We start from the raw sequence: 11311 nt of genomic DNA on the forward strand, positions 1-11311 counted from the left end.
TATGTCACTGTGATTGGTTTAATAAAAAGCTAAATGACCAATAGCTAGGCAGGATTTGGGGGTCAGAGAGAATGCTGGGAAGAATGGCAGAGACACCCAGAGTTACCAGTGGACACAGAGGAAGCAGGACATGCAGGAGAGTTAACAAGCCATGAGCAGAGTCGCTACATACAAACAAAGACAGGAAAGACCCACAATATCAGTTCCAGAAGCATCCTGCTGGGGCTCAGCCCTAACTAGGGCTCAGGACCCAGAGCTAGCCTGAGAGCTCCTCAGCTTTAGTTCAAACCATTGGTTCTCAACCTTCCTAATGCCATGACCCTTTAATACCCTCATATTGTGGTGACCCCCAACCATAAAATTATCTCATTGCTATTTCACAACTGTAATTTTGCTACTGTTATGGATCATAATGTAAATATCTGATGTGCAGGATGTCTGATATGCGACCCCCTATGAAAGGGCCATTCAGCCCTCAAAGAGGGTCATGACCCAAAGGTTGAGAACCAGTGCCCTATAGCAAACAAGACCCTATGTTCAAGAGGCAGTGTTCAATTCTCACCGGCTGAGTGGCTTTGATTGCCACCATGGCTAGAGGAAAGCCACAGCTGATGTCCTTTCTCACTGTCCCACCAACCCAGCTTTAAATGCTGCTTTAAATGCTGCTGTGTGGGTGCTGCCTGTGCTACCAGTGGGCCAGAGATGCCTGAGAAGACACAGACAAATGTGTCTCTTCTCTGCTGCTTTTAGCTCCTCGCACCGTCTGGCGCATGGGAGGTACTCCGTAAGTTGTTTTTTCGGTTTTTGGTTTTTGGGTTTTTTTTTTTTTGATGAAAGGAAAAACTAGGAAAATAAAGGTTGTCCTAATGGGAAAAGGATAGTGACATTAGAACTAGAGAGACATGTCTAAGTTCTCACATCTCTGGCTGATCGCTCCTAGCTCCCAGCAGTATTGTTAGTATAACAGAGGTTGGCAATAGGCTCCTTCGGTCTTTGCATATCCCTTGGGGAGCCTACAACTATAGAACTTCACATAGATGTGAAGATGCACAGGCATCTCCCCTCAAGATGGCCTTTTTTCCTGGGCAGGCGTTTCCTGTTTCTCATATTCTGTTGGCTCCAGCCTGTGGCCACTTAACATGATGAGAGCTTAAGATCAAAGCTTTGTTGCCGTCACCTCACAAGTGCTGAGGTCGGTGCACACTGACTCAAGGGGCACTTCACAGAACCAGCCAGCCTCAGTCTTTGCTCTGGAGTCTCCAACCTTCCCTACCAAGACATCTTGCCAGCACTCATATCCCTATGAATGGCAGGTCTCACCCTTGTCTGGGCCACTTATAATGACTACTGTCAGGCCAACTTTCCCCCCAGAGTCTCAAGTTTCTGGATCTAGAAGCTTCAGAACTTGAGATTTGTTCCCGTGCCACCCCTTGCTATGATGACTAATTGTACACACTTGCACCCAGACATCCAGCCAGATGTGATCAGCCAGACTCTGCGGAATGAGAAACTGAGTAAGGAAATGGCTGCCCACCTGAAGCTGACTGACTGTTGGTCTTTTCCTATCTCAAGGCTTGAACTAAACTCTGGCTGCCACTGGGTCTTGAGTCTGCCAGCCTTGGGGACTGGGCTTTCCTGGTTCTCCAATATCTTCCCTCTCCCTCCCAAACCAGTACAGAGAATGCAGTGTTGCCAAAATTCCTTCCCAGATAAAGACTTAATGACTCCAATTGGATCCCAGGCCCCATGTGTTGGCAGAATAAAAACAACTCCCTATAATTGCCTTCTGACCTCTATACAGACACTATGATATGCCTAACACATTCTCTCTCTCTCTCTCTCTCTCTCTCTCTCTTTCTCTCTCTCTCTCTCTCTCTCTCTCTCTCTCTCTCTCTCTCTCTCACACACACACACACACACACACTTTCTCTCTCACACACACACTCACACATAAATACATAAATAAAATGTAATGAGAAATTTAGAAAAATACAGAAAAACACATAACCTATATGAGTAAGCATTTTCAAGATAAGAAACAGAAAACCAAGTATACTATGAAATCCTCATGCCACTGGGAGTCACCCAAATGAGCAAATTAGCACAATGAAATACCATTTTGTATCCAATACACCAGAAAAATGGAAGAGAGGTGAATCTTTACATGTTGGTTGGGATGTGGGACGTAGGTAGTATGATGAAGGGAGATACATGTTCCAGCTACATGCGTGTACATCCTAGTCCCCCAAACTGGTTTCCTCTGTAATAGTTCCAGGGAAGGCAGTTCATGGTGAAGCCCAAGGCCTGTTTGAACTGAGAACCATGGCTGTGAGAGTGGATGAAGCCACCGTGGCATCTGCACACAGTGAAGGCCACTGCAGCTGACCAGAAGGATGCAATGGATGTCACTACCTGATGGGTCTAAGAACACAGCGTTTGCCCAAAGACATTAGGAGCCTTAGTGAACTGCATGAAGCCATGCATGCAAAGTTAGACGGAGCCACACAAAACACATATTCCTCATGGGGAACCAAGGGAGAAAACAAGAGGGTGGACTCTTTGCAGGATCCGTGTGATAGCTGGCATGGATGAGGAGAGCTAGCTCACTCTGGTGGTGTGATTTGAATGTGAAGCTTTCCCTTCTGGGCATCTGTGTTTGATCCCAGCCAGTGAATTTTACTTGGAATGTTGTATAGCCTTTAAGAAGTGGGGCATTGCCAGGGGAAGGAAGTCCCTAGGGGCAGATCTGATCCTGTTTTCTCTCTATTCGCCACCTCTGACAGGGCATCCCATGTGACAAGCTACCTCACTATGCCTCCCCACCTTGGTGGACTGCACCCTCAATGTAAGAGCCAAAATCAACTCCTCTTCCCTTATGTTGCTTCTTGACAATTATTTGGTCAGAGCAACAAGTAAAGTAACCTTGGCACCCAAGCAAGCAATTCTGAATGACTTACTTTTTAGAGTTAGATAAAACTTATGACTGAAGCTAGGCACCTGCAGAGGCAGGAGGATCACAATGTTGAGGCTGGCCTGAGGTTCATAGAGAGAGTCTGTCTAAAAAAAAAAAAAAAAAGTCCCAAATTCAAGAACAGAAGGCTCTGTTATAAATAAATGTAAAATAAATTTTAAATAAAAAGTAAAAGTTTTTATATTTTCTTTTTGAAAGACATTTTAATACCTTTGTATGAAATGCCATAGATTTGCCTCAAGTAGTTACATGGACTCCCAAGGCCCTTCATATCTCCAAATGAAATGACCTCAGTGGTCACTGGAGATGGCATGGAGGCTGTAGTTTGAGTCTAAAATGTCTCTCAAAGACATGGTCTCCAGTCCATGGTATTAGTGGGAAGCAATTTCAAGAGCTGGGGCCTAATTTGAAAAAGTTAGGTCAGTGAGTGCATGCCTTTGGAGGGATAATCTCTCTCTCTCTCTCTCTCTCTCTCTCTCTCTCTCTCACTCTTTCTCTCTCTCTCCCCCCCCTCTCTCTCTCCCCCCGATGTCAGTGGTGCTGACTGACAGTGACTAGGATCTGCGGAACTGGGAGTCAGAATAGTCCTGTCCTCCTGATAGGTTGACCTCAGGACGCATTTTGTCACTGTAACACAAAGCCGGTGCAAGAGGACACAACCCAAAATCTCTGATAGCTTTAGCCTTTCACTCTTACCAGATTCCATGCTAGGTGGTTCAGAGAGCCAAACTCATCACATCTTCAGTGCAAGAGGTAGCTCCCATGAGTCCATTTTGCTGAAGGGGTAGCTGATGCTCTGGGCGGATCATTGACTTGCCAGTGGGATCTATAGTCAGTGAAAGGCAGTGAAGTGTGTTATCCAGTCAACAATACTGACAGGCATTAGAAGGTGACTCATTTGGACCTTATGCACTGGGTAACTTTGAAGAACTACAAAGCTGTTTTGCAACAGTCAGCACTGACAAGTCCAGAGATGGTCCTTTCTATCCTTCCCTTCCTAGAAAGACAGACAGAGGGACAGTCCATGGGTTTCCTCTAGCTCCATGGCATCATGCTCCCTTGCAATACTCTCCCACTCATTCTGGCCCCAGGACTTCTTTCTTTGGCGAGGGCCTGGCTCAGACAGCTAGTATGCTTTCTTCCTGTTGTGGGTTCACAAAGGCTAGAGCTACAACAAAGGGCTGTTCCCACACAACTCCAGACAAACAGGCAATACACAGCAATGAGGAAAAGCCTGCGTGTTAAATGGGTTCTGCCTGAATTAAAACAACATGGCTCTATCCATTCTATTAATTTGAATCGTAGACCTCCAGGTTTGAAAATTATTTGTTTATGCTTGTAAGAAATTAGCCACTGGAAAATTAAGCATCTTTTATGCCATTATTCTTTAGTATTTTATTGCTCCTTTGAGAATCTACAGAATATGTTTTTATCATATATAATACCTCCTTTCCCTTACTCCTCCAGGGTTCACCCTTACCCATTCGTCTTTGAGTACCTTCCTTAAAAAAAAAATAAACACATCAAGTTCAATTTATGCTGTCCAAAGATTCTTGGATGTGTGGCCTTCCGCTGGGATATGACCTATCAGGGTCACAGAGGAAACTAACTGTCCCTCTCCCTGCAGCTTGCGAATAGGGGCGGGACTTTATGATCAATGCCTTTTGCCATGCTGGAATTTTGTCTGGCTTGAGTTTTCACATCTCGTTGTGCATGCTGTCATAAAGTGCTTTGATTCAGATGTGCAACTGTCCTGCTGTGTCCAGAAGACACTGTTTCCTTGTGGTTATCCATCACCCTAGCTCTTATATTCTTCCCACCCCCACTTCCACAATGATCCCTAAACCTTGGACTGGGGGGGTGGAGTGTGGATGTTCCATTTAGAACTAAGAATTCATCAGTTCATTCTATGAACCTTGGCCAGTTGAAGGTCTTTGTGTTAATTACTATCTACTGCAAATAGAAGTTTCTCTGAAGAAAGTTAGGAGATGCACTAATCTATGGGTATAATGATGTCATTAGGATCCAGATTAATACTATTTAGCAGAATAAGTTGGTCCTTGGTCTGATAATGGTGCCATGTAGGTGGAAGTTTCTGCCCAACCTGGTCCCACAGTTGTTCAGTCCCAAATAAACACACAGAGGCTTATATTAATTATAAACTGTTTGGCCTATTACTCGGGCTTATTACTAACTAGCTCTTGCAACTTAAATTAACCCATAATTCTTATATATGTTTGGCCACATGACTTGGTACCTTTTTTTCAGTAAGACATTCTCATCTTACTTCCTCTGCGTCTGGCTCTCTGCCTTTCCTCTTCCCAGAATTCTCTTAGTCTGGTTGCCCCATCTATACTTCCTGCCTGGCTACTGGCCAATTGGCATTTTATTAAACTAATATGAGTGACAAATCTTTACAGTGTACAAGAACACTATCCCACAGCAGTGCCAGGTATTGGTTTTATCTTGTGGAGCAGGACTTAAATCCAAAAAGAAAGTGGTTGGTTACTCCCATGATATTCACACCACTATTGCACCAGTGGGCATATTTTGCCAGGCCAGTCATTATTATTATAGCTCACAGGGCTCACAGCTGGGTAAGGTTGATGGTTATTTTCCTGCTCTGGAGGTTGTATAGAACTTTCCAGAACTATGAAAGCTAGCCAACAGAGATAAAGCTTCTAGCTTAATTTCTTCATGTTCTATAACTCAGGTCTGTGGTATTTTCAGCAGTAGGGTCTTATTGTTAATATCTAGAGAGTAACTGAGAGTATTTGCAAGTTTGTAATGTTTGGGGGGGTCTACAGGGCCTCACTAGCCAACAACTACAAAAGATGTAGCCCATTCCTGGCAGTGAGCTTTTTATTCATTAGCCTTTGGTGTCTATTAGAGGCATTTTCACTCTTTCATTCTACTATAGGGTAGCTCCATTTTGGAGATAAGTATATATATGTGTGTGTGTGTATGTATGTATTCAAATATATATATATGCATGCGATTTTCCCTTTCCTTCTTCCCTTCTCTACCCTGCCCTCTCCTCCCCAACCTCAGTTTGACTCTTCCTGTTAGATTGCTCCATTTATACCACTGCATTCTCCTTCTCTTGCTCTCCCCACCCCTCCCCCATGACCCCTTAATAATTTCCTGGCCTCTATGGGTATTCCAAATAAAACACATATATCTATAGGCCCAAGAATAACATCTGCAAATAAGAGAAGAGAAGAGACATTTGTTGTGACATTAGTCTGTCTGGGTCAGGGTGGTTCCTTCACTCCAGAATGATTGTCTCCAGCTCTACACATATATCTGCTTTATCACATAATTTCACTTTCTTACCAGCTGAGTTATTTTCCACTGTGTAAATATACCAGCTTTTCACTGTCCATTCATCAGCTGATGGACATCAGGCTATTTCTATGTCCTGGCTACTGTGAATAGAGCAGAAATGAACATGGAAGTGTAGGTATCTCTATAATAGGATGTGGAGTCCTTTAGGTATGTATCTGTCTTAGGCTTGCTGTTGCTGCAATGAAACACCATGACCAAATGCAAACTGGCGTGGGTGGTATCTGGCTTACACTTCCACATCACTACTTATCATTGGAGAAAGTCCCAGGGACTGCTGAGCAGAACGGGTATCCTTTCATCTTTGTGTGGAATATCCTGTAGATGTCTGTTATATACATTTGACTTACGATGTCATATAGCTCCAGAATTTCTCTAATTAGGTTTTTTCCCCCAAAATGATCAGTCTGTTGGTGAGTAGGGTATTGAAATCCCCCACTATCAATGTTCTGGCATCAATCTGTAGCTTTATATTTAACAGTGCTTCATTTATAAAATTGGGTCCCCCCCCCATGTTTTTTGCCCATATATTTTGAATTGTAATATCCTGTCGCTGGGTTTTTCTTTTAATAAATCCCTCCCTGTCTCTTCTGACTGGTTTTCGCTTGAAGTCTATTCTGTCAGATATTAAAATAGCTATGCCATTTTTCGTCTCAGTTCCATTTGTTTGGCACACCTTTTTCCATACCTTTACCATAAAGTAATGGCTGTCTTGATGGTGAGGTTTGTTCCTTGGAAGCAACAAAACGACAGACCTTGTTTTCTAATCCAAGCTGCTGGCCTGTGTCTTTTTATTGGGGGGACTGAAATCATTTATATTCAGACATATTGTTGAAATATGTGCCATTTTATTGACAGTTTTGATATTTCCTTGGCTCCCTTTTGATTAGCTGTCCTGGTATTATTTGGGCTCCTGGGTGTATTTATTCTTCTCTTCAGATTGAAGTATTCCTTCTCATATCCTCTGTAGAGATGACTTGGAGGTCATAAAGTCCTTTAATTTGTTTCTATCATAGAGAGTTGTATTTCTCCTGCAGTTCTAATAGATAGTTGTGCTGAGTATGTTGATCCGGGTGGCAGCTGTGGTCTTTCAGGATGTGAAACACAGCTTTCCAGCCCCTTTTGACTTTAAAGGTTTCTGTCAAGAAATCCCATGCTACTCTTGGGCATGCTTTGTACATAACTTGACCTTTCTCTCTTACAGATTTCAATGACCTTTCCTTATTCTGTTTCTAATGTTCAATTGTAAAGTGTCCAGAAGAATTTCTTTACTGACCTTGGTTTGTTTCACATTCTGAAGGCCGTTCTCTACATAGAAAACATCTCTATCTCCAGGTTTTGAATTTTTTTCTTCTATGATTTTCCTGAAGACATTTTTTTATGTCTTAGCTATGACATTCTTCTCCTTCTTTATGGGCATAATCCAGAGCTTATATCTTTTCATGGCATCCCAAACCTTTCCGAGTGCCGCTCATATTTTCTTAATGATTTATTCATTTATTATATATACAGTATTCTGCCTGTATGCACGACTGCAAGCCAGAAGAAGGCAGCAATCTCATTACAGATGGTTGTGAGCCACCATATGGTTGGTGGGAATTGAACTCAGGACCTCTGAAAGAGCAGCCAGTGCTCTTGACCTCTGAGTATTTCTCCAGCCCATAAATATATATTTTCTTTGCTCCTCATTGACCTTCGCTAGTGTTCAGATTCTCCTATCCTATTTTCCATCTCTGACTCTGACTTGGTCATTCTGTTGCTGAAGTTTTCGACTGAGATTTTTAATCAGCATGTTGAGTTTTCTGTTGAGATTTTTTTAATTGGCCTGTTGTTGAGTGTTTCATTTTCAGCATCATTTCTTGCGGTTTTCTTAAAATTCAAACTCTTTTTTTGTCTTAGACTGGCTCTCTTGTTTTATTCTCTTTGTTTTTGTCTTAGAGTGTTTAACCATAGTTATTAATCATTATTTTTAATTCTCTGAGAGTTCTTCCAGGTTATTTTTCAATAGGAACCATTACTTTTGATTTTTCATATTTTTTTTTCTGTGTTGGGATTGAACACCTGGAGTTAGATTGTTGGTTACATTTTTTTTTTCTTCTTTTTTGTTTAAATTGCCTTTCTTCTCTCCCCAGGAGCGATTACAGCCTTCAGAAGGCTAATCATACAAGGGTCGGGAATGTTGATTACCTGTTTTCCTGGTTTGGGAGATGCAGCCTCTTTCTCAGATCCTTTGCTTCTGAACTATAATCTGATGCCTCAGTGGCTCGGTCCAGGAGCACGACACAAGTTTCCCCTGGAACAGTGTGGACCTCAAGATGGGCAAAACAATGATAGGGTCCCAGCCAGGCAGCTGGCAAGGGCTCTAGTGAGCCCACTAGAGGAAATGGCCTGCATCTTCCAGCTGTATGTCCTGGCTGGAGAGTCCCTAGTGGGGGAACAGGCTGAGAACCAGTGAGTCTCAAAGGGAGGGAGAGGGGCCTGGAAGGGGGCTCAGGGAGGTGACTGCGATGAGGGGATGCGTCATACCCTGAAGGCCCTGCGCTCTGTCTAGACGTGCAGTCCCGGAGCAGCAGTCCCGGGAGATGGAAGCAGAGCAGAAGTTTATCAGTAGCCCATAGAGTCTGGGTAGATTAACAAAAACCTTAGAATCCCATGGTGAGCTCCAAAGAGCCAATGTCTCAGCCCCTTAACACACATCACCAAGGCTGTGAGAAATAACAGAAGCCTGAGAGTGAAAACGACCAGTTCTAGGTGCAAACCTCAGCACAAACTTGAATTCTTCTGCCTTAGTTTTCCCCTCTGTGAAATGGGAATAATACATATCCTCATGGCATTTGTCACGGGGATTCACACAATGTTCAGCTGTGAATGGAAAGTGTCGAACAGAGTTCCTAGAACACAGAGTGGACTCAGTGATGCTCACCTTGCTTGTTGCTATGGCTATGGATAAATGTTGCCAATCCATCCTGGCAAATTGGAAGCCAATACGCATTCTCTTTACATGGTCAGAGACCATGCTGACATCAGCTTCTGTGGAGCACCCTGAAGAAGAATCAGTTGCTATTTATGTTTAATTCTTCCTCACTTCGAAATATTTAATCCATGCGAAAAATATCTCCAGCAGTCAAGTTTCCCTGCCGTTGCTTCATGAAAATGTTTTGCAAAGCGATTTAGAACGGTGCATTCATAAAGTCAGGAGATCACATCCGCGGACATGACACAGTCAGATCGCCCAGCTTCAGATGTTGTTTTTCAAGCAGCAATTCATACTAATATTGGCAATTAGCCAACTTTTGATAAATTAGGTCCAGCTTTAAGGACCACACAGTCTTGTAAGAAAGTGTTTGCGGTTGACCGCAGCTCCCTGTTTAACACTGTCAGCGTGAACATCTAACGTCCACAAAGAGAAAGACTGAGTACGTGGGAGTTAAGCTCAGATTGCTGATTCAACGCTACAGTCCCCTGACCTGGCCCAGAGCCTTGGACCAGCCGACCATCAGGAGCCGTCTCTTGTATGCGTGAACGGATGGAATGCTTTCTGTGGGTACTGAACAGGAGTTAAAAGCATTTCTTTGCCCTGTCATACTGTGGCTTAAAGTCTGAGGCACACAATAGTGAATTTACATCAAAATTCAAGATCTGGAGAGATTTTGTATGAAGCAGCTACAGAACTGTATCTACCCTAAGACCTAAATTGCCCTTGGCTTGAGTGTCTACCATAAAACCTTAAAGCGAATTGCCCACTGATTATAGGGATGCGAGTACTTGTCAGGCTAAGGAGCCCCCACCAGATCTCCCTTTCTCAAATGATTAGAGTAGGCTTGTTGTGCTGTCTCCGTGGCCTGCCCTAGAGCTCACACGACACAGCAGGTGATACAGGTGAGGCCGGGCATCTTGCTCCATCCTGTTTGAACCAGACTCCGCTGCTGGCTTCTCCTTTACAGCATTGCAGTCGTTCAGAGTTTCAGGTCATGCTCAAAGACTAATCTATTGTTTTCTTTCCAGGAGGAGGGGGAAAAGCCTTAGGTACCTGGCACCCAGCAAACCCCAGAGTTACCGTGGAATTCTTCAAAGTAATAAAGGGGTAGATGAAGGACTTCTTGCTGGTACAACCAGGTCACAAGCCTAAGAAGGTTTGATGGGCATGGCTGGCTCTGGCCCCAGGGCGTACTCTGTTCTCATCTGGGTTTTGCTGCCTGGAGCTGAGTTGCTTCTCCTGGCAGAGCCTCCACATGGCAGGAATTTGGACTGAGTGGTAGAGACATCGCCGGCAGAGACGACGATCGCCAGCTTCCTCCCTGGGGTGTCTTGTGATTCAGAGCACATTCTGCACCACTCTTTAAAAAGGGCAGCGTGTTGATGCTCGAGACCCAAGAGCAGAACTGAACAAGGAAACCACCATTCAACCAAAGAGCCGGTGAGTGTGAGGATCATCCCTAGTAGCCACGACAGGACTCGGGTCACCTGGAGCCTGGGCATCCAAGTCTGTTTGCCGAGGGTTGCTAGTGTTTTGGTGAGTTCCTCAATGCTGTAAGAGCTCTCGAGGTAGGACTTAAAGCTTTTGGTAATGACCCTAGACTAAAGTCCACTTTCTCCAGACACATACCACACACCCATGCAAGTTTCACTCTCTGGGTTCCAAGGTCGTGGGTACTTGTGCTCAGCGATGAAAGGAAGGGCTGGAAGACATGGCTTTTTTTCTCTTGGGTCTTCATCTAAAGTGAACAGCACTGGGCTCAGGGCCTTGCTTGGAAGCTTGTATAGGAAGCTTGTGTAGGAAGCTTGTGTAGGAAGCTTGTATAGGAAGCTTGTGTAGGAAGCTTGTGTAGGAAGCTTGTGTAGGAAGTGCTCCCTCTCCCATCAGCCTTTCTGGCCCCAGAGTTACAGCACTCAGTGAAGACTGCTACTGTCTGTGCACTGGTGTAGCCTTGGAAAGGCCCCGGTCGTGCTCTCTTCTGGCCTGACTTTCTTACTCACGCTCTCCTGTTCTGGGGG

Source organism: Microtus oregoni, unplaced genomic scaffold (assembly GCF_018167655.1).
Source record: "Microtus oregoni isolate MIOR12 unplaced genomic scaffold, Mior012 000001F_ref0000356, whole genome shotgun sequence".
Classification (NCBI taxonomy): domain Eukaryota; kingdom Metazoa; phylum Chordata; class Mammalia; order Rodentia; family Cricetidae; genus Microtus; species Microtus oregoni.